At 44.5% G+C, this 27,751-nt stretch overlaps 1 protein-coding gene and 1 long non-coding RNA gene across 2 annotated transcripts in view; one reads left to right on the top strand and one right to left on the bottom strand.

Annotated features, from left to right (window-relative positions):
- The window catches only part of LRRC8C (leucine rich repeat containing 8 VRAC subunit C), a 95,388-nt gene extending 95,108 nt beyond the window's left edge, over positions 1–280 (bottom strand). The window contains exon 1 of the mRNA XM_002715871.6: positions 24–280. The gene's annotated coding sequence lies outside the window, so the exon portion shown is untranslated. The remainder of the gene's footprint in view (positions 1–23) is intronic.
- Positions 25–27,751, top strand: LOC103350126 (uncharacterized). Its single transcript, XR_016210934.1, has 4 exons — positions 25–701; positions 5,145–5,254; positions 12,043–12,280; positions 27,525–27,751. It is a non-coding gene; the product is annotated as an uncharacterized LOC103350126 (long non-coding RNA).

Raw genomic sequence — 27,751 nt, forward strand, 5'->3', positions numbered from 1 at the left:
CCCTCCTTGGCTCCCGCCCTTACCTCTGGGCGCGAGGGTGCCGGCTGGAGAGGGTGCTGGGTGGCGGCGAGCTGGCTCCTGCTGGGGCTCAGCGGCGGCCAGCGACGGCGGGGTCGCCGGCAGGGCCGCTGCTCATGGCTTGGCGCGCCCGGAGCACTGCGGCCGGGGCCACGGCGGCGCCTCCCTCCTCGTCCTCTTCGCGGGCTCCGAGCCGGGACGCAGCTAACGCCCCAGCCCCGCAGCCCTCCTCCCCTCCGCCTCCCCGGCCGCGGACGGAGCCGCCCCGCGCCTCCAGCGCCGCCCCGCGCGCAGCCGGGCCAGCGGCAGCCAGCGCCGCCCAGCGCCCGGCCCCGGGGTCGCCGCCACCGCCCGGCGAGCGGAGTCGGCCGTGCCAGCCCCGCTGTGACGCAGGCCGCGCTGCCCGGGAACTTCCTCCCCTGCGGAGACCACCCGGCGCCGTCCGGGACCGGCCAGCGGGGCTGCTCGTCGGCCGCTGGGGGCTTTGTTCAGGACGAGGAAAGAAGTCCTGGCGCCGGGCGGCCACCGGTCCGGGGCCGCCTCTGAGACGCCCACCTGGCGGGCTGTGTCCGCGGCCCGGCGGTGTCTGATAGCTCCTCCACCACTCATCCCTGACAATGAGCGGACAACTCGTGGCTTCTGTGCGCGCAGCGCCTGCTCCGTTACCGCAGCTCCTCCCCTGGGTGAGTTAGAGGGGAGCAGCCAACGCTAAAAATAGCCCTCTGGGAACTCCTCGGAAGACCCGGGTCAGGATGGTGATAGCCCCTCTGCCTAGGAATCCAAGGGCCCCCATAAGAACAGTGGGCAGGGGAGGCCGGGATGCACTGAGCGAGACGCAGAAGGAGCAGGTCAAAAGCCAGTGTGCCTGGACCAAGAAGCGCCTGAGCCGCCTGCCAGCCGAGCCTCCTCTCGGGCTGGAATCCCCATCTGCACCCCGAGACCGCCAGACAGGCTCCCTGCTCGGTGTGTAAAGCTGCAGGTTCCAGCGAGGCTCAGTTTGCAGGCTCCGCCTACAGTCTCGCGTCCCGCCTAACGGAGTTGACGGTGGACACCCAACCCACCTGCTGCTTAGGGTGTGGGGGAGGGGTCCTTTCGCCTGTACTGCTCAGAACCCTGCCCCGCCGTCTCCTGGTTCCCTCGCCCAATGTCAGGATGGAAAAGCAAACTGGCGGCTTGAAAGTTTGGCAGCTCTGTGTACGGAAAACCTTCTGCCCAGGGAAAAAAGGTACAGACAAGATTGCTAAGTAATACGAGTCTTGTGGGAGTGCCTTAGCGGTACTAAAAACTGAAGTGTTCCTCTGCTGTAGCAGTCTGCGGAAGACGATGCAAGCGAGCCGAGAAACTGAAAGACAACCCGTGCTCCTTGGCCGGTCGGTCTGCTCTCACACAGCAGCCTCCAGGAAGCACTCACCTCTTTCACCTCATTTCTCCCCTCAAGCCAAAAGGAAAGGAAGTTTGTCCAGAGGTTGTTCTCTTGGGCTTTTTGATTACTTTTCTCTTGCTCTCCCATTAAAATACTACACTTTTCCTGATTACGGTGCTGACAACTTTAAACCCTCTTAGGCCTTAGGAGATGACTCTAAGACCAGTTTTCATTAACCCAGATCAAGACAAAAATCTAAGGTGAAGCTTTCCTCCTAGTCAGCAGATGGAAAAATTCCTGGAGAGTCTCTAAGGAAAGAGGCAGAGGCTGCCTGTAGCAATTTACTGAAAATTTCAAGTACCTTGTAAGACATCCAGTAGATGCAGTAATATTCTCTGAGATAGCTCCAGCTCTCAAATAGCTGACACTCAGCAAGTACTATGGGCACGAACTTCCAAGGGCCTTATTCTCAAGTGCTTTCTGAGTGCACCTTATCCCCTTTGGACCAGTGGCACCACAAGCTTAGGCATCCCTGAGATGCTTCCCTTGCTACACAATGCCCAGGAACCCTGGACTTCGGACTCAGGTGAACCAGGATAAAGCTTTGCTTTTCCTGGTTAAATGTAGGAATATTCCTGTTCCTTTCGACTTTTCCTGCATCACCAGTATTATAGGGGTAGTTTTACAGGGTGCTGTGAGAATTAGATAACATGTGTAAAGCTCCAAGGGCTGTTCCCAAAGACTTTGTAAGGACTCAAATGATATCTGCTATTGCCTTGAAAGTAAAAGAAACAGAAACAGTGAGATAAAATTTGGAAATACAGAATATGAATGCTCTGCAAGTGGAGTCTCCCCTCAGCTTATTGCAAAACTTTTGGTTACTCAGCGCCTGCCTTTTTATAGAGGAAACTGGACAATTCTAACGTATGTACAGAGGTGATTCATATGCACATTGAAGTTTGAGAGTTACTCCTCTAAAATCCACTATGACGTTTCACTTTTACCCAGATTTTTAAGCTAGAATTTCATATTTTTTGTTGGGCTTCCAGAGTAAGTTCCCACATTCGGACTCCACATAGATACATGGTTAATTAACCATGTACTGGTTGGCAATAAGAGGCAAAAATAGGTGTTTCTGGGCAATGCAGGGCCACAGTAAGGGGGTTGCAGTGATACAAATCTGGGCTCAAACCCTGCATCACGAGCTATGCAAACTGAGCCTCTTAATCCTTGAACTTCAGTGTCATCATCTGTGTACTGGAACATAGCTCCTCTCTCGGGTTGTAGCAAGACTTGCAGAGAATGTCTGCAATCCCCCTAGCAGGTTGTGTGGAAATGATAATTAGGTTACATTGTTGTTTTGTTGTTAGCTACAAGAAACCCAGGCCCGACTGTATCATTTCTTGAAGGTATAATTTAAAAGGCCTTTCTCTGGGAAGCTTCTGCAGGTTGCAGACAAGTGTAATTCTGCCTTCCTTGTGCCCCACTGCTTAGTTGAGCCCCTATTTCAGCGCTCACTGCTGTATGCTATCATTTACCTCTTTGCGTGTCTGTGTTGCTCCCAGGTCTGCGAGCCTCTGCGGTGCAGGCAGGGACTGTATCTTTATTCACCTCTACATCCATCAGCAGCACCTAGCACAGGACCTGGTATTACATGTTGAAAGAATGTGTTTCAAGATTCAAATCAATTTTTTGTATTGCTTCTAACTTTCAATATAACTCATGGTGCATGCTCTAAAACCTGAGCCCTTTAGCTCATAGAGAATTTATATTAAAGTTATGAATTATATAGATGTGTATGCATAAACCTTGTTCTTTAACTGCTGGGATCATCCTTTTTTAAAGATTTATTTTATTTATTTAAAAGACAGAGTTACAGAGAGAGGTAGAGATAGAGACAGAGAGAAAGGTCTTTCATCCATAGTTCACTCCCCAAATGGCTACAGTGGCCAGAGCCAACCCAATCCAAAGCCAGGAGCCAGGAGCTTCTTCCGGGTCTCCCATGTGGGTGCAGGGTCCCAAGGACTTGGGCCATCTTCTACTGCTTTTCCAGGCTATAGCAGAGAGCTGGATCAGAAGTGGAGCAGCCAGGACTTGATCCGGCACTCGTGTGGGATGCTGGTGCTGCAGGCCTGGGCTTTAGACCAATGTGCCACAGCACTGGCCCCTAGGAATGTTCTTTAAGACATACCTGCTGTTCTTGTTTTGTTTTGTATTGAATGCCAGTTGATCTTGCCTAGTAATCATGAAAATAAAAATTTAAATTCTGAAACCCAACCACCAGCACGGTTTTACTCTGCATTCCCCGTGCACCCTGTGCACATCTGCTCCCCCAAACCATGGTGAGGTTTGTGGGAAGGAACTCAATTAACAGAAAAGATTGTTGTTTTAAGTTTCAGCTGTTAACACTTTTGCAACCATTAGCACTTTCCAAGTTAATAGCTACAAGATAAAATCCACCTTTAACAACAGTTTTGAAATCCTTGACTGTAATGCCATTGAAAATGCTAAAATGAGAGCAGGTGTTTAGCTTGATGGTCAAGACCCAGCATCCCGAATTGGAGTGCCTTGGTTCAATTCCCAGCTCTGGTTCCTGACTCCAGCTTCATACTTCTGCAGACTTGGGAAGGCAGTGATGACGGCTTAAGAAATTGGGTTCCTGCTATCCGTAAGGGAGACCTGGATTGTATTCCCAGCTCCCAGCTTCACCCTGGCCCCTTGCCATTGTGGCGTTTGGGGAATGAACCTGCAGGTGGGAGCATTGCATATTCTCTCTCTTTCCTCTCAGGTTTAAAACAAAACTAACAGCACAAAGTTAAGATAGGTAGAATAAAATCTTCCCTAGAAAACATTTTTTTTCCAGCAGGAAGTTTCTTGGGAGGTGACATGATCACTTGAATTTGTACCAGAGGAGACAGTGGCACCAAGGACTTAAAAACAGGAAACTATAAAACTTTGGATCAAATTCTCCTAAAATCAGAATTTAGATATTTTGCCCCCACCTGCACCCCAGACAGAAGTATTTGGTCCCATTAACTTGTTAAGTTTTCTTTGGAAATAATAATAATGAATAATCACTCACGAGGTTCATATTGTGAGCTGTTGTATGTGCATCATTTCATTTAACAACCATAGCTGTTCATTAAATTGGCACCATTATTTTCTCCTATTGACAGAGGGGCAGATGAAGGCCCATTACACTCAGGTAGCTTGCCAAAGATCCCATGCCCAGTAAATGGAAGAGTTACAATTTGGACCTAGGCAAGTCTTTTTTCAGAGTTCACATGCTTAAGTTGTACTCAATTCTATGGATGAATGAAAAATTTGTTTTTAAATTGAGCCCATCAAGTAGGGTTAATAACATTTTTCAGTAGTTTTTGAAATTGCATTGATTTGCACTTTTCCAGTGTACACACATCCCTCAAGTACCTTTGTGAAGTGGTTTTATAACTTATTGAGAAGCACTTTATGAATGAAAACTAACTTCTTAGTGAAAGATCATAAAGTGTCTATGTCTCTGGGTTTAGTCAACATGAAGTAGTCTGGGCAGAATGCCTTATTCTTAGATTTTGTTCACATAGGTCAATGATAAGTAACTTTCACATATATGTGTGTTGGTATGTGCAGTTATGCTGTGCTATAAGAAATACATATAGGTCTTAGCCCATAGTTACTGGCTCATAGCTCCTGAAACTCTTGTGATTTCCTGTGATTACAGCTATAGGAATATCTCTTGTTATAATATTTGGATTTTTGTTCTCAGTTCCTGAAATAGCTCCAAAGCAATACAGGTGGAGGAAGAGTCTTTTGTTATTGCTCACCAGCCCCTTTCAACTGCACCTGTGAAGGAGGTGACTTTTGGAAAGCACCTAGGTAAGTGGGTGGAGTCTGGTTGCCAGGACCCAAGCAAGGGATTGGGAGGTTGGAACTTTCAGCCCCACCTGCATCTCCTAGGAGGGGAGAGGGACTACAGATGGACATAATCACCAATGTCAATGATTTCATCAGTCCTGCCCATGTACTGACATGTACATAGAAACCCAGAAAGCTGGGGTCTGGAGAGCTCCCGAATGGTAAACAGGAACACACCATTGTGCTAGTCGGGTGGTGCACCGCCAAGCTCCATGTACTCAGACCCTTCTGGATCTTGCCCCTTGTCTCTCTTCGCCTGTCTGTCCATTTGTACCCTTTAACATGTTCTTTGCAAGAAACCAGTAATCTAGAAAGTAAACATTCTTACTGAGTTCTGTGGGACATTTTAGCAAATGATTCAATCTGAGAAAGGATTTGTACCCCAGTGGCACAGAAGCGATGGTTTCCTGGAAGCCCAATGCTTGTGACTGGCGTCTGAAGTTGGGAGGGGTAGCAGAACAGACTTGTGGGACTGGGCTCTTAGCCAGTGAAATTTGATGCTGTCTCCAGGTAGACATTGTTTCACAGTGGAGTCAAATTATAGGACATACAGTTGGTGTCTGCTGGAAAATTAAATTGAATTGTGGCTAAAACTCCATGTATTTGGTGCCTAAAAGAGTTGGTGTGAATCATAAAGAAGAAACACAAGTTTTTTCCTATACCACATATAAGTTTAAAAAGTTAGCTTGCCATGCTCAGGAATTGTTTGGTTTTCTTGCACTTCTGCAGCACGGCTGGAACTGCACTACTAGGTAGTAGTTGCTCACTGTTCTTTATGATTTATTCAGCAACTATACCCACTGTTTTAAGAACTTTACAAGTATAAACGCATTAATTAAATCTGCAAATGACTGTCTCTATCCCTTCTTCTAAAGACATTATAACATTCTGAAATGATTTTGAACTTATTTAAAAAAAAATACATTCCTACGTATCTCCTAAGGAAGGTAATCCTTTTCTCACAGGACTCAAAATTTTCAGTATTTTTCTAACACCATATATTATGCATACTAATGTACCATAGACAAGATGAAATCAGGTGCGTTCAGGGTGGTATGGCCACAGGCAAATACTACTGTACCATAGAATCTCTCAGATCACAGCTTAATATTGAATTGCTTCAAATTTCGGTGGCATCAGCCCTTACAAAGCACCTAATTTTATGCCCAAGGAACTGTTTCTTTCTTTTGACCATAAAATGCCCTCTCTCTGAGGTACAAAGATCGCTGGCTCAGGAAACCTTACCAGGGTAGTGAAATTGAAGATGCTTCTTGTTACTCACATAAGCCTGCCTCTTGGAGAATTATCATGGACAGTGCTTTGTATATTTAGGAAAGGCTGCAACCATTCCCTGTTATAGCCATCATTCATATCTATCACCTAATGCATTTTCTTGAGTCTTTTTGGGATTACCTTCTTCTTTTTTTAAAAAAAAAAATTATTTATTTAAAAGACAGAGTGACAGAGAGGGAGAGACTGAGAGAGCAATCTTCCAGTCACTGGTTCGCTCATCAAATGGCCCAACAGCCATAACTGGGCCAAGCTGAATCCAGAAAACAGAAACTCCATCTTGGTCTTCCATGTGGGTGCAGGGTCCCAAGTTCTGGGCCAGCTTCCAGTGCCTTCCAGGTGCATGAGCAGGGAGAGATTCAAGCTTGTCTTCTCAGTATCAGTGGTAGTGATTATTAGTGGTCTTTTTCATTGCCTTCATTGCAAAGAACACAAACTAGTATTAATAAGACCTGGATTTCAGCTGTGGCCTTTTCATTGGCTAACTTTTTACTTGGACCAAATCTTTTCATATCTTGGTATCCTCATCTCAAAATGGAGTTGTGGTGGATCATTTCTTTTCTTTCTTTTTTTTTCTAATATAGGAGGCTGAGTGAGTAATGGTCTATGCTTTAAGATCACCTATTCTTCAAATTCTTCAATGAAATTGGATGATGGGAAGTATTCTTTTTTTTTTTTTTTGACAGAGTGGACAGTGGACAGAGAGAGAGACAGAGAGACAGAGAGAAAGGTCTTCCTTTTTTTGCCGTTGGTTCACCCTCCAATGGCCGCCGCGGCCAGCGCGCTGCGGCCGGCGCACCACGCTGATCCGAAGGCAGGAGCCAGGTGCTTCCTCTGGTCTCCATGTGGTGCAGGGCCCAAGCACTTGGGCCATCCTCCACTGCACTCCCAGGCCACAGCAGAGAGCTGGCCTGGAAGAGGGGCAGCCGGGACAGAATCCGGCGCCCCGACCGGGACTAGAACCTGGTGTGCCGGCGCCGCTAGGCAGAGGATCATTTCTTATGGCTTATTCAGTACTAAAATTTTACACAAAGATCTTATATTGATTCATATGTATTCTCCCTACATTTCCATCAGTATTGGATATAATCACTGCATTTAATCCAGGAAGCAGGAAGGCACCCATTGCTACTAGTAGCCATCAATAGGAAATCTGTTTAGACTAGTGCAGGCCAATCAGCCAGTTTCTTCCCAAAGTACCATTGTTTTCCACCATTTGCTGCCTGTGATAAAGAGCAATTCCTGGCTGGCGCCGTGGCTCAACAGGCTAGTCCTCCAACTTGAGGCGCCGGCACACCAGGTTCTAGTTCCAGTCGGCGCTCCGGATTCTGTCCCGGTTGCCCCTCTTCCAGGCCAGCTCTCTGCTGTGGCCTGGGAGTGCAGTGGAGGATGGCCCAAGCGCTTGGGCCCTGCACCCACATGGGAGACCAGGAGAAGCACCTGGCTCCTGCCATCAGATCAGCGCAGTGCGCTGATCGCAGCACGCCAGCCGAGGCGGCCATTGGAGGGTGAACAAACGGCAAAAAGGAAGACCTTTCTCTGTCTCTCTCTCTCTCACTGTCCACTCTGCCTGTCAAAAAATTTAAAAAAAAAGAGCAGTTCCTCTCCCTAGGCATTTCCAAGCAGCTTCAGTAGATCTCTACCTCCTGAGATATCCTGAAAAAAATGGGATCTGCCATCCAAGTTGTATAAGGAACATTAGATCCCTATTGGAGTGCTTAAGGCTATGAGAACCTCTGCATTATTAACGCTTGTTTAACTTTGCTGAACCTGGCATTTTTCTAACTTCTTTTGACCATGGAACTATTTCTTTTGTCATATCTATCAATATTTTAAGAAGAATAAATTAGCTTGTAATAGAATATTTTGATTTTGACTAAAGTTAAAGACTGCAGAATTTTTCTCTTTGTAAAGAGTGTGATTATAGGTTCTATTAACTGATTTAATGAATGTCTACTAAGATAAGCCCATCTACTAGATAGTTTTTCAGCTATTTTCCTTACAAACATCTGCCATAATAGTGTTTTTCCTCTTTAATAGGACAAAGAGCACCTGTTCTCACCAGTAGTAGTGTAGCCTTTTCCCTCTACACTGAGGAATACTTCCCTTACTTTGACACTTTCATATTAGCCTCTGGGTTCTACGACATACTTTTAGAAATATATGGCTGAAGGCCAGCGCCCCAGCTCACTAGGCTAATCCTCCGCCTTGCGGCACTGGCACACCAGGTTCTAGTCCCGGTCAGGGCGCCGGATTCTGTCCCGGTTGCCCCTCTTCCAGGCCAGCTCTCTGCTGTGGCCTGGGAGCGCAGTGGAGGATGGCCCAAGTGCTTGGGCCCTGCACCCCATGGGAGACCAGGAGAAGTACCTGGCTCCTGCCATCAGATCAGCGCAGTGTGCCGGCCACAGCGGCCGTTGGAGGGTGAACCAACGGCAAAGGAAGACCTTTCTCTCTCTCTGTCTCTCTCTCTCACTGTCCACTCTGCCTGTCAAAAAAATGAAAAAAAAAAGAAATATATGGCTGAAGTGGTGTAGGACAAACATATATTCTGAGCTCTCAAAAGGCATAACATGGAATAGTTTACTTATTGATAAATACTGGAAGACAATTCTTCATGGGACTGTAGTGTTTCTGTATATGTGTGTATTGTACAGACTTGAAAGATAATGTCTCTGGGGCCAGCACTGTGGTGTAGTGGGTGAAGCAACACCAACAGTGCCAGCATCCCATATGGGCGCCTGTTTGAGTCTCGGCTGCTCCACTTCTGATCCAGCTCTCTACTGTGGCCTGGGAAAGCAGTGGAAGATGGCCCAAGTCCTTGGGCCCCTGCACCCATGTGGGAGACCTGTTATGCTGGTAGTAGTACATTTTCTTTTATCTCTGACCCAGGAGTCTCATGTCTTTTACTAGAATCCAAGAAAGTGTGGCAAGCTAATTTTTTTGCTTCCAAGGAGAACAAAATCCTAGATCTACCACATCTCTTAACTAAAACTAGCTTTTTCCTCTCTGGTATTTGGACCTCAGTAGTCTATCTTGGTATTCTTCTCTATTCTCTTTCCCTGAATTGTCCCTGACTTAGGAACATTCTCTCCATGAATGTTTTCCTAGACCCTTTGCAGCATTGTTAGCCTTCCATCCTTGTTTCTGAGGGAGAGTCAGTAGAAGGCTCTTAGAAGCGATACAGTACTATTATGGGTTTACAAAGAAAAGGCAGCATGGATTTGTGTCCAGTATGATTTTCATTAAGATGATTAGAGAATATTTTATATTCCTGTATTTTTAAAAATGATTTTTAAAGTGAGTAATCAATGACAGTTACTATGTTTCATTAAAGGACAGATTGTGTGTGTGTGTGTATGTGTATACTTCTGAGTTAATTGCACAGATTGCTTCTAAAATAAATATACAAAAAGGAAAAAGTTAGAGTTCAAGTAAAATGAACTGCTTCATGTGTCAAAAGGAGAGCATTTATCCCAGTATGAAAATTGCTTGTGGTCTCATTTTAGAGACTGAAAACATCCTGATCTTATAAATGTCTCCAATATTCTTCAACTTGTGATGTGCTCCAGACAATAGGCTATTTACATATGGTCTGATATCATTTCCTACTAAGTGTTCACTTTATTGGCTAAATCAGAACTAAACATGCTTTCTGTAATAAAGCCACTGACCAATTGGTTTGAAAACATTTTTTATTAAAAATTTTCCTGGGCTTTAAAATTTAACAGTGATTAGTTTGGGAGCAACCCAGTCTGGAATTTTATGAGAGATAGACTGCTGACAACTTCCTGCAATGATTTGAATGATCCAAACAAGGTAGCCAGTTAACATTTATTGAGGACCTACTCTATGGCAGGCATGGCTTTAACCATATTACATGTATGATTTCATTTCATCTATGTAACAATGTGATGAACAGATGTTATTACTATCCCCACTCCATAGATGGGGAATCAGAGACACAGGTAATGTCATTTGCGCAAAGTCAGGACCCACAGCAGAACCCAGGCAGCAAGATTATAAGAAACACATTTTTTTTTTACAGGCAGAGTGGACAGTGAGAGAGAGAGACAGAGAGAAAGGTCTTCTTTTTGCCATTGGTTCACCCTCCAATGGCCGCCACGGCTGGCGTGCTGCGATCTGCGCACCGCGCTGATCTGATGGCAGGAGCCAGGTGCTTATCTTGGTCTCCCATGGGGTGCAGGGCCCAAGCACTTGGGCCATCCTCCACTGCACTCCCAGGCCACAGCAGAGAGCTGACCTGGAAGAGGGGCAACTGGGACAGAATCTGGCACCCCGACTGGGACTAGAACCGGGGGTGCCGGCGCTGCAAGGCGGAGGATTAGCCTAGTGAGCCATGGCGCCAGCAGAAGCACACTCTTATCACTCCCTTCTGTCTTATAACACTTACAATATCAGACTTTGAAACACTGCTGGAAAATGGAAAATGTCATTTTTTTCTGGAATGCTAGAGAGAAATAAACATAAATTACCTTGCTTCTCTGGAGTTTTGTACCTGTATTCCCTCCCTAGATGTGATGTTGTGTTCTTCTTTTCTCTGGGGTGTATTTCAGGACCATAGAGATTGAACTGGTGTCCATCAGCAGGCCATGTAGCCTGGGACAGGAGATACTGTGTACCCTAAGGCAGTAGGGAGACAATCTAGTTAAGCCACTTTGAAATAAAGGTTCCAATAAGGTTTTGATGTGCCTCAAACTCTTAACATAAGATGCTTTTGAAAAATCTTTTAATAACCTAGAACAAATATATACTAGATATTAGATATTGAGTGTTTATCTTTAAGTCTGTATCCAAAAAGGGAGGGAAAAACAATAATATTGTTAAAGTTGTTATCTCTTTACCTGGGCAAGCTTCCATTTTTCATCAGCAGGAGCGGTGTGACTGCTAGCCCTCCAATTGCCCAAATATCCCCGGGCCCCAGAGGGGCACATTGTGAGGCTGCCTGGCATCACATCACAATGCTTTTTCCTCACTCAGATTGGCAGCTCAACCTTTCCAGCCTCCCCAGGAGGGTGGAGGTGGAGAAAGGTGGTGGGCTTCTGGTGCTTTAAGGGGAAAGGAGTTTAAAAATCTTGGATGACTGTTTCTTAGGATGATGAGGAAGTCATTTAATCTGCAGCATATATAGATTGCTACCTAGCTTCTGGAATACCAAAAAGATTTGTGAAAATCAGTGATAAGAAGCTTTTATGCAAATTTCTCTGCAATGTTAGATCTGCTCAGTGTCTTGGATGATGAAAAGTGGTATGATACAGATCTCAGATGTAAAAGTGAGATGTACTTCTAGTGCCTCTTGCCACCATTTCTGCCAGAGAATGAGGGAGTCGTAATGGTCTTTGCTGAACACGTTTGTGGAGATGTGTGGGTGTTTATCGCTCTTCCTAGTAAGACTTTGAAGGACAAAATTGAATGTGGAACTTTGTGCCTTTATTTTCTAGAGTGAATCTAGATGTTTAAGAGAAGCAAATGTGAACCTGTCTTCTGACCTCTGTGAGACCTCAAGTAGGTGAAAAGAAGTACTGAAGGTCACTAACAGGGAAGTTGGAAGTATCTGGACTTTAACCTGCAATTGCACGTTTTGTAACAGAACCAACATTTTTGGACAAAATCACCGTCGTGAACTTTGCAGTTGTTGGCTCCGAGGGAACCCTCTAAACAAATGTGTACGTGGCTCTGGTGAGTTTGTTGTATTTGACCACCTCCTTGATTTTGTACACATTGTAAGACCACCCTCCATCTTCTTACTTCCCTTTGCTCATCTTTCTGCTGTCCTCCTATCCAAATTTTATTGGTGTTTATGTGTTCTCTTCAACTGCGAACTCCACAAGGTCTTTATAACCCTTTCATTCTATAAACTCTTTATTGTGGTCTCAACATCTGTGTCCCCCCACAACATTATGTTGAAACCCAGTCCCCAGTGTGCTGCCATTAAGAACGAGACAAATGGGTAGTCATAGGACAGGAGGGCTCCTCTGAATGAGGTTAGTGCTCTTAAAAAGAAACCAAAGGGAGTTTGTCCCTCCCTTTTGTCATGTGAGGATTCATCCAGAGGTACTACCTATGAAGAAGAGAAAAAGCCTCATCAGACAGCAAATCTTATTTGTTTGTTTTTTAAAGTCAGAATTATTAAAAAAAAAAAAAAAAAAGGAGAGAGAGAATCTTATAATCGCTGGTTCACTCCCCAGACGGCCAGAATGTCCAGGGCTGGACCAGGCTGAAGCCAGGAGCCAGGAGCTTCTTCCAAGTCTCCCATGTGAGTGCGGAGCCCAAGCACTTGTACCATCCTCAGCTGCTTTCCCAGGCAGATTAGCAGGGAGCTGGATGGGAAGTTGAGTAACTGGGACTCGAACCAGTGCCCAGATGGGACACTGTTGCTGCTTTAGGTGGCTTTACCTGCTATGCCACAGTGCTGGCTGCAGATGCCAAGTCTACTGAAGCCTTCATCCTGGACTTCACAGCCTCCAGAAAGGGGTGGGGGGGACTGATGGATTTGTGTTATGAAGTACCAGTATAATTTGTCACAGAAGCTAGATAGACTAACACATTCTTTTTTTTTTTTTTCCCACAGATAGAGTTAGACAGTGAGAGAGAGAGAGACAGAGAGAAAGGTCTTCCTTCCATTGTCTTCCTTCCATTGGTTCACCCCCAAAATGGCCGCTACGGCCAGAGCTATGCCAATCTGAAGCCAGGAGCCGGGTGCCTCCTCCTGGTCTCCCATGTGGGTACAGGGGCCCAAGCACTTGGGCCATCCTCCACTGCCTTCCCGGGCCACAGCAGAGAGCTGGACTGGAAGAGGAGCATCTGGGACTTGAACCCGGCACCCATATGGGATGCTGGCACCATAGGCGGAGGATTAACCAAGTGAGCCACGGTGCTGGCCCCAAGACATTCTTAAAATAATCATCTCTTTTATTGTCCACAGCTGTGAGAACTTGGACAAGGTGTTTAACTTTTCTAGGCCCAGGCCTCAGTTTCCCTATAGATAAATTGGGGAAAATTATAATAAAAAGGGGGAAGTTATAGCCTACTTTATAATGTGATTGTGAGAATTAGATGATTTAATATATGTAATGTCTGAGAGCCTAATGCAGTATAAGCATGTGAGAAATGTTAGTTTTACTAATATTCAATAGTAAATTATATTATTTATTAAAATATTTATGTATTTGAAAAAGAGAGAGAGAGAGAGAGGGATCTTCCATCTGCTGGTTCATTCTCCAAATGGCCTCAGTGGTCAGGACTGGCCTAGGCCACAGTCAGGAGCTAGGAACTTCATCCAAGTTGCCCACATGGGTGCAGGGGCCAAAGCACTGGGGCTATCCTTTGCTGCTGTCAACACCAGACACATTGGCAGGGAGCTGGATTGGAAGTAGAGCAGCCAAGGCTTGAACTGACACCCATATGGGATCCTGATATTGCAGGTGGCTGCTTAACCTGTTATGCCACAATGCCAGCTTGATTGTTTATATTTGATTTTAGATTTATCTACTTATTTGCAAAGAAGAGTCTCTCTCTCTCTCTCTCTCTCTCTCACACACACACACACACACACAGAGAGAGAGAGAGAGAGAGAGAGAGATCAAGAGGGAAGGACAGAGAGAAAAAGAGAGATCTTCCATCTGTTGGTTCACTCCTCAAATGCTTGCAATAGCCAGGGCTAATCTTGGTCAAACCAGGAGTCTGGAACTTCATCCAGGTCCACCATGTGACAGGAACCCAAGTGCTTGGGCAGTCATCCATGGCCTCTCAGGAGCATTAGCAGGAAGCTGGATGGGAAATGGAGGTGGGGCTCAATGCTGGGCACTCTGATGTGGAATGCAGGTGTCCCAAGCAGCAGTTTAATCTGTTACACCACAGTGCCCACGCAAGCACAGCACTTCCTTGAATTCTGTGAATTGTTTTAATGAATTGTTGAATCTGAGGGGATCATGAGAAACCTATGAATTTGTAGCCAGTTGGTCAGAAGTGTGGGTGGCCTGAGGACCTCCTAAGACATGTGGCTGGCAGTGAAGTGAGGTCAGTCTCATGGAGGACTTGGCCTCTAACCTTGGCACTTGTGGCAACTCCAGGTGGTTAGTGTGAAAACTGAGTTGAGGTGGAAACAGCAGAGGAATTCTTAAGTAGCCACTCTTGGAAGCAGCAGAAGCAGAACAAGTCATTGGAGCATGATTTTGGACAGCATGATTGTAGAGGGCAGACAATCTGACTTTCTAAAGGCCTCCCCAGGAGCCGAAAGCACTACTACTTCCTCTAACTTGCTTACACATAACCTGTGATTCTAGCAATGACTTCTGAGTCATCTGAAGGGAAGAGGAATCGAAATATTTTGACTAGTCTGGAGCAAGGTGCTCAGAATGCATTATGATCTACCCTCAGAATTCCATAGGGTTCTAATGGCTTATTCTGGCAGAAGATTACAGGAATGTCCTTTCCCACTGAGTTTCTCTGGAAACATTCTACCTAGGCAAGAGAACCAAGCTGATGAGTTACAAGTGAATGGGCATGTTAAGGATAGATTTCAACTGCAGTGCTGGTGCAGTAGGTTAAGCCACTGCAACCCATATGGGAGCTGGTTCGAATCCTGGATGCTCTACTTCCCATCCAGCACCCTGCTAATGCACCTGGGAAATCAGAGGAGGATGGCTCAAGTGCTTGAGACCCTGCACCCACGGGGGAGATCCAGAAGAAGCTCCTGGCTCCTAGCTGCAGCCTGGCCCAGGCCCTGCTGTTGCAGCTATTTGGGGAGTGAACCAGAGGGTGGAAGATCTCTCTCTCTCTCTCTCTCTCTCTCACTCAACTCTGCCTTTCAAATCAATAAAATAAATCTTTAAAAAAAGAGTTCAGTTGCTCTGCTCTGTCTACATCCTAGATATCAGTTCTGAGAGAAATCCAGTTGTTGGTACTGGGAGTGGTGGTGTAGGGAGGGCAGGCACTGTCTATTTATTGCTCACTAAGCTGTCTGTTTCCAGTTTGGGCAGTAAAACATAGCAACAGAGGGAAAGAAAAGAGCTCACGAGGCATCGGGTACCCACTGGCCAGCAGGCTTGGAGTGAGTGCTTTTGCTTCTGTCAGCTTCTTTAATCCTCGCAGGCTCCCTGGGCGGCAGATACTATCCCACTTTGTAGACATTCAAACCATGGCTCCGCATTCCTCGGCCTCTCAGGGTTGTCTGAAGCACTCTCCCTTACTGCCTAGTGTCCAGTGTGAGGCCTCCCTACTGCATGCCTGAGACACCGTTGGGTCTAAGAAAGCTAGCAAAGTTCATCTTTTCTCCCTCATCTTGCTAGGGGCTGGGAAGTCAGCAACTCTCTGGTTAGGCTACTCAGCTCCTGAACCCATATTCCCAGGGAAGCAGAGATTCCCACTTGGCAAAACAACACTGGAATCTTTTAGCAGCCTCCTACCTCAGCAAGATCTCCTTTAGGCAAATTGGTGCTACTTCTAGGGCAGGCAGGAACATGTCCTCATCACAGCTTCTAGGAGGAAGCCTTGGCACAGTGGCCCAGGGCACACTTCCTTGCGTCTTACAGAACACTAACCCCTGGCCTCCTGAGTTAACTCCATGTAGTTGTCCGTAACCATCAGTGACTCTTCAGCAAGAATCCTTCATGATGCACCTCCCCCTCCTGTCTTCCAGAAGACCTGTTCAAGGGCTCGGCGTGTGTGGGAACCACACTGGCAGGACGAGGCTGGGGGTCTGCTTTGCTAACTGTCTATTTGTCACTAGTAAGGGAGCTGTCCCAGTATGGCTGGCCAGGGACCTGACATGGAGAGCCTGAAGGGTAGGGCCCAGTCCCTTGGTGGTGGAGCTCAAAGGAACAGGACAAGCACACTGACCTCCACAGTCCCACTTGGAGCCGGCAGGACAGGCAGCCATGACAGCGTCTCACCTGGGCCAACATGCCAAACGGCTTGTGGACTGGGTCCTGGGTTGTAGGCAGAGTGCAGCCACTGGCCGGAGAACAGCTCCAGATGAACACCCTCTCCCGCTCATTTCCTAAGGGCTCACTGCAGTTGATTTCCCATGGAAACAAGCAGAACTCTGTTTTAATCATGTGCCATTTTTAGTTCCTAATTTGTATGGGAACCTAGAGATACAGACATATGGTACATTCATTATCTCAGAAGGCTACAGCTGAAAGAAAAATAGTTAAAACCAATCTTAACACTGGAAACCTTGGGCAGATGCCTTTGTATTATTTTCCTTAATCTTAGAAACTGTCAGCAATCCTGCCAAAAGTGTCCTTTCTGTTGCAGCTCAGTCCTTCCAGCAGGATTTATAGCTGAACTGTGGTGTGTGTTTCCCCCACGCCGCATCACAGCCTGCCAGCTCTTGTGGTTGGGTTTCAGAGCCCACTCCTACCTCCCGAGGCTGCTTGAGAGTGGAATGCGCTCGAGGGTGGATGGGGCTAAGGAGTCACACAGACTTGAGTTCTGATCCTGACTCTTGATCTTACTAGTCTTGTGACTTGGGGCTAAACTGAGCTCCCTCATATTTCATTTTCCTCTTCTGAAAATCTCACTCCTTTCACAAATGTTTATTGACTATCTGTTTTATGCCAGATACTGTTTTAGGAACTGGGGAGGATGTGAACAAAACAGAATCCCTACATCTGTGAGGGATCCTATTCACTGGGAAATAAATAATAGAGAAATAAGAAGATATCACATGCCAGCTGGTGTGGAGGTTATGGAGAACAACAGGACAGAGGAAAGGAGTTTCGGGTAGTGTTAAAAGGCTGGCAAGGGACATAGATTTGTTATACTTTATTCCTGTGTACCTGCCTTTGGTTATTGGAGGGTTTGCCATGCCCCTTTATGATAGGCGAGTACAAGACCACCTGCTTTTTCATCTTCACAATAACATGTTTCATTTTATCCACTTGGATTTCTAAAATGTCCACAATTGAAGTCCAGATTTCCCATTGCTGGTTCCTATTTCCAGTGTCAGAAAACAGACCCTCCATTCTTCCTCGTAGCCAGGCTAAAAATTGGAGTCATCTTTGCTACTGCATACAGATGCAGTGGAGGAAAGACCTGAAGGAGGAGGAAGAGTGAGATATGCGCTATCTACTGGAAGAAGAGCATTTTGGTGAGGGTCCTGGGGGTGCAGAACATCTGGTATTTTGAGAAACAGCAAGGAGTTGAGTATGGGTTGAGTCAGTGAGTATAGGGCATTTTTGGTTGCGGTCTTTCTCACCCGGGGGGTTCTGAGCCGAGAGGGGATTTAAGTATGTCAGGGCTGCTCTGCCTGCTGTACTGAGAATATGACTGAAGAGGCAAAGTTAGAAAGGTATCACAGTGATCAAAGGGATAGTCTGTGAGGGTTTGCATGTGGGTCAAGTTGGCATCGGGTTGTGAGACACGGCTGAATTCTGGTTGATGCTTTATTTGAAGGCAGAGTGAAAGGGTTATGCTGACATATTGGGGTGTGGGCGTGAAAGAAAGAAAAGTAGCAAAGGTGACTCCAGTTGTTAGCCTGGCTCTTAGGAAGAAAGGCAAAGTTACAGAGAGGCAGAGGCAGGGGCAGGGACAGGGGCAGGGGCAGGGGCAGAGAGAGAGAGAGAGAGAGAAACAGAAAGAGAGAGAAATTTTCTATCTGCTGGTGCAGGGGCCCAAGGACTTGGGCCATCTTTTGCTGCTTTCCCAGGCCATAACAGAGAGCTGGATCGAAGTGAAGCAGCTGAGGCTTGAACCAGCGCCCATATGGGATACTGGCACTGCAGGCAGCAGCTTTACCCATATGCCACAGCACTGGCCCCGAGAATTTCTTTATGACCATCTCCTACATAGGAATGAAGGACAAGGGCAGGCATGTGGCATAGTGTTTAAGATACCACTTGGAATGCCAGCATTCCATATCAGAATGCCTGGCTTTGAGTCCAGCCCTGCTTTTGATCCAGCTTCCCGCTAACATATACCCTGGGAAGCAGCAGATGATGACCCAAGTACTTGGGTCCATGTTACCCATATGGGAGACCCATATGGAGTTCCTGGCTCCTGAATTTGGCCTCACCTAGTCCTTGCTGTTGCGGGCAATTTGGAATGATACAGTGAAAGGAAGGTCTGTGTCTCCATGTCTCTTTCTCTCTTTCCATCTACTAAAAATAAATTAAAAAAAGAAAGGGCAAGTTAGAGAAATAAATTTAGGTTTATGATTGGCTTTGGGGTCTATGATCTGCCTTCAGGAGGAAGAATGCTTGTTCCTGTGGCTTGTTTTGGGGAAGAATGAAGGTTGAGAGACAGGAGGATGGAAGACCAGAGAGAAACTGCTTCTGAGGCTGGTTCTGAGGCCTTGGCTTTGGGGCATCACTTTCTGAGCCCCAGTATTACCTACCAGATGACAAACTTTCCATTGCCATACATTTCAAAGCAGGCTGTTTTTGTCTCTAGGAAAAATAAGAGTAATATCTGCTGGTGCATATGGTGAGAAGCGGAGCTGATTGAGAAACAACTAGCTCTTTTTCTGTGCTTTCCTTTTAGGGCACTGTGACCTCCCTGTAGTTAATTATGTAATGGCATGTCAGTAGTTTACAAATGTGAAGGTAAATAAAGGTATCTGCACTGGAATATACAGTATGGAAACTACGTACCCACCTTCCCACTTACTTGGCTTTTGAAGGCAAGTTACAGGCTAGAGTCAGCAAGTCTAGTGGTATAGAGAACCACAGGCGCGTGGGGTGGGGGGTAGTAGTAGAGAAGAGAAGAGAGAGAGAAGAGAGAGAGAGAGAGAGGAGAGAGAGAGAGACTTTGTTCACATCAGTTTGAAAAGCTTCCTGGGCCCCACATGGAGGAGGTTTTGCAGGCTGGAGCTGAGTTGTGTGGTAGAAATATGAGCATTATTCTAGTTGCAGGGTTGCCCAGCACATGGCTCGTGTGGGGTTCAATGAATCTTTCTCTTAAAGAAAAAGAGCTCTTCATTATTAACTGTTGTATTCTTAGTAGGTACATAATACATGTGCCTATTTCTAGGCTTGAATTCAGTCCTTTTTGTATTATGTTTCTAAGGTACTGAGAGAAGGGTCAGATCAAGGTGAAGTACAGGCTTTATTCTAGAGCAGCACCACCCTGTAGAATCTAATAGAATCACATTGGTCAATTCAAATTTTATAGTATGTACCTCTTAAAACAAAAAGGAATCCCTGAAGATAATTTTAACAATACAATTTAACTCAATGTAGCCAAGCTATTACCCTTTCAACATGTAAAGAATATGAAAATATTTTGTTCTTTTTAATGAATTCTTTGAAATCCAGGTGTGAATTTTGCACCTATAGAACATGTCCATTCAAACAAGCCACTTTGAAGACCTTGGTAGCTACCTGTGGCCAGGGGTTATCTAAGGGAAATAAGGAGGGCTTTTTCCATATTTTTGTGAGCCTGACATTCAGCTGCAGAAGCATGGCGCGTTTTCAGTCAGTCAGACTCCGATATTACTTGTCCCTTTGCTTTATATAGCAAGCAGTTATGCAATTGTTTTTCTCCTACATACAGGAAACAGAGGGTGGATCTCAAATTTTTATTGTATTCCACCTGCTCTCACATCCCACAGGTAGAAACATTACCCAATACAAAGCACAATTAAAGATCCAATAATGCCACATGCCCAGTGCCCCCCCCCCCAGCTGTAGGGGATATTTTCCAGGACCCCCAGAGTATGCTTAAAGCTGTAAATACTACCAGACCCTATATATCCTATGCTTTTTCTCTTCACTAAAAGCCTATGGCAAACTTTAGTTTATAAATTGGGCACAGTAAGAGATGGACAACTATAATTAATAATAAAATATAATTATAACAATATACAATATGAAAATCACTTAAAACGTGTGAATCAATTATTTCTGGAATTTTCCATTTAGTATTTTTGGACCAAGTTGACGGCTGGTGACTGAAGGCACGGAAAGTGAAACCACAGATAAGAGGGCCTCCTGTGCTGTGCCACAGACTTCTCTTTGTGTGGTTCTCACCCTAACTGCTACATTTAAAGCACTTGGCTTTCTCTGATTTTTATGTTAAAAAATCTCTCTGTGATGGAAAAGCATGAAAAGGGTGGGGCAGTGGGAAATAAATCATCTGGAATTGGTGGCAGGAGACCTTTCAGTAAATGGCACACATGGAAAATAAAAACAAAGGGGAAACTATGTTGAAAAACACAGAGCTATTACTCACAGAATAAATGAGACCTTACTTTACATTTCAGATTATTAAAATGACTTCATGTACTTTTACTGACTCAATCATATTTCTTCTAATGTACAAAATGGTCTAACATTAATGCTGGCACTTGATGGCAAGGGCTATTGCAACCAGCACTGCTCTTAGCACTTTGTAGATATTAATTTATTTAATCCTTATAGCAATCCTATGCCTCTTATAATAAACATAGAACATGTTTGAATCTCAGCTCTGTCACTTGCAGGTTAGGCAGCTTTCTGAGGCTTGGTTTGTTCATATGAAAAAAACGTAAAGATTGTAGAAAAGATTAACTTGAGGCAATTGAAGAACAGTGCTGGATACATTTTAAGCTCTCAATATACATTACTATTATAAGTGACAGTTACTTTGAAAATATATTTTAAAAACTCTTTTTTTCCTTCTCTCTTTTTATTTTCTAAATTTTAGCTACCTATTTAAAGGCAGAGTGATATGGTAGGAGGAGAAAGAGAGAGAGAGATGAATCTTCTTATTTTTTCTTAAAAGATTTATTTATTTGAAAAACAGTTACAGAGAGAGGTAGAGACAGAGAGAGAGGTCTTCCATCCTCTGGTTCACTCCCCAGATGGCTGCACTGGCTGGAGCTGCTCTGATCTGAAGCCAGGAGCTTCTGGGTCTCCCACGTGGGTGTAGGGGCCCAAGAACTTGGGCCATTTTCCACTGCTATCCCAGGCCATAGCAGAGAGCTGGATCGGAAGAGGAGCAGCTGGGACTAGAACTGGCACCAATATGGGATGTCAGAGCTTCAGGCCAGGGCTTTAACCTGCTGTGCTACATTGCCAGCCCCGAGATGAATCTTCTATCCATTGGTTTGCTCCCCAAATGCCCATAACTACTGGAGTGGACCAGGCTGAACCCAGGAGGCAAGAACTCTATCCAGGTGGCAGGAAGACAAGTACTTGGGTTTATCCTGTGCTGCCTCCCAGATGCATTAGCAAGAAGCTGGGTTGAAAGTGGTAGTAGGACTTGATCCTGGGCATTCTGATATGAGATGCAGGTGTTCCAAGTGGTGGCTTAACTCACTGAGCCACAATGCCTGTATTTACGTAGCAAGTCTTGAGGGGAGAAATTGTCAACATGCTATGGCAAGAAGGTCACCGTGTTAGAAGCTCCTTCCAGCTCAGAAGAGGTTTTCAGCTTCAAGAACCACAATTTCTTTTGTCCATAGACTAACAAGTTCTGGAACTTATATTAATTTTCAAAGCGTTAGGGAACTCCTCCTAGAATGCCTAACTCAAGAACTTACTTCAACATGTACCCTTGGCCCCAGAGAGTAAGCAGACACTAGCTGTGGGCAGCTCAGACCACTAATGGCCAGGGAAGCAAACCGGAGTTACCTACCCACTCTTGGGCCAGGGGAGCAGCTTGGCAGATTTTCCTGTTCAGGTCAGTCCCTGAAGGTCCTGCAAACTCACTTGCTCAGCTCCCAGGCACTGACAGACACCCCATATGGGCACACTAGTGTGGCCTGGCTCCTGTTGCAGCCCTTAGACACTGCCTGGCTAGTGGGCATATTGCCACAGCCACCTGGGATCACAGTATTTATCTTGGCCTCATATGACCCACAGAAGCTAGTGGGTGCTCCATACCTGTGGCTAGGCACAATGTGGCCAGAGCTGCCAGTGAACTTTCCCCACTTAAGAAAGCTGCATCCCAACTGGCAGTGCAACCACACAATCCCTGCATTCGTAGCCACTGAGACGCTCACAGACACCACCAATGTTGGTTACAGCTAAAGGAGCATGGTCACTGTACTAAAACACCTGCATGGAACCAAGGCCAAATTCTTTCTATGAAGCCAGCATCATCTTAATCCCTAAGCCAGAGAAAGATGCAGCACTGAAAGAGAATTATAGACCAATATCCCTGATGAACATAGATGCAAAAATCCTCAATAAAATTCTTGCCAATAGAATGCAACAACACATCAGAAAGATCATCCACCCAGACCAAGTGGGCTTTATCCCTGGTATGCAGGGATGGTTTAATGTGCGCAAGACAATCAATGTGATACACCACATTAACAGACTGCAGAAGAAAAACCATATGATTATCTCAATAGATGCCGAGAAAGCATTTGATAAAATACAACACCCGTTCATGATGAAAACTCTAAGCAAACTGGGTTTGGAAGGAACATTCCTCAATACAATCAAAGCAATCTATGAAAAACCCACAGCCAACATCCTATTGAATGGGGAAAAGTTGGAAGCATTTCCACTGAGATCTGGAACCAGACAGGGATGCCCACTCTCACCACTGCTATTCAATATAGTTCTGGAGGTTCTAGCCAGAGCTATTAGGCAAGAAAAAGAAATTAAAGGGATACAAATTGGGAAGGAAGAACTCAAACTATCCCTCTTTGCAGATGACATGATTCTGTATTTAGGGGACCCAAAGAACTCTACTAAGAGACTATTGGAACTCATAGAAGAGTTTGGCAAAGTAGCAGGGTATAAAATCAAGGCACAAAAATCAACAGCCTTTGTACACAGACAATGCCATGGCTGAGGAAGAACTTCTAAGATCAATCCCATTCACAATAGCTACAAAAACAATCAAATACCTTGGAATAAACTTAACCAAAGACGTTAAAGATCTCTACAATGAAAATTACAAAACCTTAAAGAAAGAAATAGAAGAGGATACCAAGAAATGGAAAAATCTTCCATGCTCATGGATTGGAAGAATCAATATCATCAAAATGTCCATTCTCCCAAAAGCAATTTACAGATTCAATGCAATACCAATCAAGATACCGAAGACCTTCTTCTCAGATCTGGAAAAAATGGTGCTGAAATTTATATGGAGGCACAGGAGACCTCGAATAGCTAAAGCAATCTTGTACAACAAAAACAAAGCCGGAGGCATCACAATATCAGATTTCAGGACATACTACAGGGCAGTTGTAATCAAAACAGCATGGTACTGGTACAGAAACAGATGGATAGACCAATGGAACAGAATTGAAACACCAGAAATCAACCCAAACATCTACAGCCAACTTATATTTGATCAAGGATCTAAAACTAATTCCTGGAGCAAGGACAGTCTATTCAATAAATGGTGCTGGGAAAATTGGATTTCCACGTGCAGAATCATGAAGCAAGACCCCTACCTTACACCTTACACAAAAATCCACTCAACATGGATTAAAGACCTAAATCTACGACCTGACACCATCAAGTTACTAGAGAACATTGGAGAAACCCTTCAAGATATTGGCACAGGCAAAGAATTTCTGGAAAAGACCCAGGAGACACAGGCAGTCAAAGCCAAAATCAACTATTGGGATTGCATCAAATTGAGAAGTTTCTGTACTGCAAAAGAAACAGTCAGGAGAGTGAAAAGACAACTGACAGAATGGGAAAAAATATTTGCAAACTATGCAACAGATAAAGGGTTAATAACCAGAATCTACAAAGAGATCAAGAAACTCCACAAAAACAAAACCAACAACCCACTTAAGAGATGGGCCAAGGACCTCAATAGACATTTTTCAAAAGAGGAAATCCAAATGGCCAACAGGCACATGAAAAAATGTTCAAGGTCATTAGCAATCAGGGAAATGCAAATCAAAACCACAATGAGGTTTCACCTCACCCGGGTTAGAATGGCTCACATGCAGAAATCTACCAACAACAGATGCTGGCGAGGATGTGGGGAAAAAGGGACACTAACCCACTGTTGGTGGGAATGCAAACTGGTCAAGCCACTATGGAAGTCAGTCTGGAGATTCCTTAGAAACCTGAAGATAACCCTACCGTTCGACCCAGCCATCCCACTCCTTGGAATTTACCCAAAGGAATTTAAATTGGCAAACAAATAAATAAATAAATCTTTAAAAATAAAAAGAATGAAGAAAGTCTTTGAGACACATTAAGCAGGCATTTACATTAGTGTGTTCCAGAATGAAAACAGATGGAGAAAAGCATAGAAAACCTATTCAATGAAATAATTGCTGAAAACTTTCCAAATCTTGAGAAAGATGAAAACATCCAGGCCTAGCAAGCCCAAAAGACTTCAAATAGATTTAACCAAGTAAATATCCTCTCCAAGGCATATTGTAGTCAAATTGTTTAAAACACAAGAGTGAATTACAAAGACAGAAAGAGAAAACTATCAAGTCACTTACAAAGGGAATCCCCATTAGATTAATAGCAGACTTCTCAACAAAGCACATGAATACAAAATTCAACAGTAGAACAGATACACAAAAGATGATGTATATTTTATTTTTATTTTGTTCTAGATTTGATATGCTATGCATTGTTAAGCATTGTTTCACCTGCATTAATAATTCTAAAATTCTGTAATTTTTCTTGATAAGTTCTGATACCAAGAATATGTTCGTGTCTAAATGTGAATTGGAAAATGTTTGAGCCTTCTCTATTTTCTGAAAGAACATATTCTTTTGCTATTATTTCTGCTTCAAATGTTGAGTAGAAATCACAAGTGAGGGGCCGGTGCCATGGCACAGTGGGTTTACACCCTGGCCTGAAGTGCTGGCATCCATATGGGTGCCGGTTCGAGACCCGGATGCTCTACTTCCCATCCAGCTCTCTGCTATGGCCTGGGGAAGCAGAAGATGGCCCATGTCCTTGGGCCCCTGCACCTGCATGGGAGACTGGGAAGAAGCTCCTGGCTTCTGGCTTCAGATCAGCACAGCTCTGGCTGTGGCTGCCAATTGGGGAGTGAACCAGTGGATGGAAGACTTCTTTCTCTCTCTCTGCCTCTCCTCTCTCTGTGTAACTCTTGACTTTCAAATAAATAAATAAATAAATCTTAAAAAAAAAAAAAAAGAAATCACAAGTGAAACTAGGGCTTTAATTATCTCTAGGGAAATTTCGAAAAAAAATTGTTTCATAAATACAAATAAGGCTATTAAATTGTTTTGTCCTTGTCAGTTTTCTGAATTTTTGTTTTTGAAGAAATGTGCATTTCACAAGAGTTGCCAAAATTTTTTGGCATAAAATTGTTTAACATCCTTAAAAAAATAAAAATAGAGCTACCCTATGATTTAGCAATCCCACTTCTGGGTATATAGCCAAAGGAAATGCAGTCAATCTGCTGAAGGAACATCTGTACTCCCACGTATTTTGCAGTACATCACAATAGCTAAGACACGAAATCCGTCTGGGTGTCTGTCAACAGAATGGATAAAGAACATGTGAACACAATGGACTACTATTCTGCCTTAATTTGAAATGGTTGAAATCCTCTTTCTGACAATAAGGATGGGTGTAAGAGACATTATGTTAGGTGAAATAAGCCAGGCACAGAAAATCAAATACGACATTATTAGGTAGCAAGGCAGATATTACCCTGTGTATGTAAGACAGGTTGAAGAAAATGGGGATTTTTAGAAGAAAATAGGGATTTTTTTTGTGGTTCCTTGAGGAAAAAAATGTAGAAACAGCTCTTGGAAGCAGAACAGCATTTGTGCATCAAAAGTCTTGCCTGTGTTTGATAAACTTGTTAGGAGGATTGCAGCCCTCCCCTGGGCAGTTTAGGGGAATCTTCCCTGCCCTGCACCAAGGAGTCTGTTTGGTCCAATAACACTGTGCTGACAAAGTGCTGGGAGGAATTTTAAGAATTCCGTCATGCCCAGAAAACCCTCTAGCCGCAATACCTCAGAAGATAGGGCAAGAAATAGTGGGTTCATACCTCCATCTATAAACACTCCAGTCTAAAGCACAAGTGGCTCTCAGTTCTTTACCGAGATGCCCGCCTGGCCTGTCAGGTGTATTCTTTTCATTAAATTTGGCTAACATGCTTACTTGTTACTCTCTGCCTCATGTCTGAAATTCTTTTCTTGTGTGAAGACAAAAACCTAACATGAGCTCATTCTAATATGGAATCTAAAAATGTTTGTCTCATAGAAGTTGCCAATAGAAAAGTGATTACTATAGAGTTGGGAGCGAAGGAGTTAAGGGACTAGGGAGAGGTTGATCAATGAGTACAATTTACAGTTAGACAGGAAGAACTATTGTTCTATTGCCAGTAAGGTTACCCCAGTTAACAATAACGTATCACACGTTTCAAAATAGCTAGGAGAGGATTTTTGTTGTTCTTATCAAAAATTAATCAATGTCTGATCTGCTGGAAGTGCTAATTACTCTAATGTGATCATTAGACAATGTTTACATGTATTGAAACATCACATTGCACCCTATAAGCATAATCATTTGTTTATACAAAATATAAAAAAGGGAAAGGCTCTTGGCATAGTGGTTAAGACTCTGCTTGGGATATCTGCAAACCATGTGGGAATGACTAGGTTTGAGTCTTGTCTCTGCTTCTGATTCCAGCTTCCTGCTCACTGTGGGAGGCAGTCGGTGATGGCTTGAGTTCCGGGGACCCTGACACCCATGTGAGAAAGGAGACTTGTTTTCCTGGCTCCTGGCTTCCACTTGGCCCAGCACAGGCTATTGCAGTCATTTGGGGAGTGAACCAGCAGATTGGATGTCTCTGTCTCTCTGCCTTTAAAATAAATGAAATAAAAATCTTTTAAAAGAATTTGCTCCAATATCACTAGCATTTGAAAAGTAATTGATTTTTGAATAGAAATGCATTTACATGATGTAAAACTCAAGAAAAGGCATAAAATTAGGGCTGATGTACTAGGCTAAGCCTTCACCTGCAGTGCCAGCATCCCCTATGGGTACTGATTTGAGTCCCGGCTGCTCTTCTTCCAATCCAGCTCTCTGCTTATGGCTTGGGAAAGCAGTAGAAGATGGTCCAAGTGCTGGGCCTCTGCATTCAAGTGGGAGACTTGGAAGAAGCTCCTGGCTCTGGCTTCGGATACCCTCAGCTCCAGCCATTGTGGCCATTTGGGGAGTAAACCAGCGGATGGATGACCATTCTCTCTGTCTCTCCCTCTCTATGTAACTCTGCCTCTAAAATAAATAAATGGTATCTTTAAAAAAA

Source organism: Oryctolagus cuniculus, chromosome 7 (genome assembly GCF_051225735.1).
Source record: "Oryctolagus cuniculus isolate XC-2025 breed Fujian yellow rabbit chromosome 7, ASM5122573v1, whole genome shotgun sequence".
In the NCBI taxonomy this organism is placed as follows: Eukaryota; Metazoa; Chordata; class Mammalia; order Lagomorpha; family Leporidae; genus Oryctolagus; species Oryctolagus cuniculus.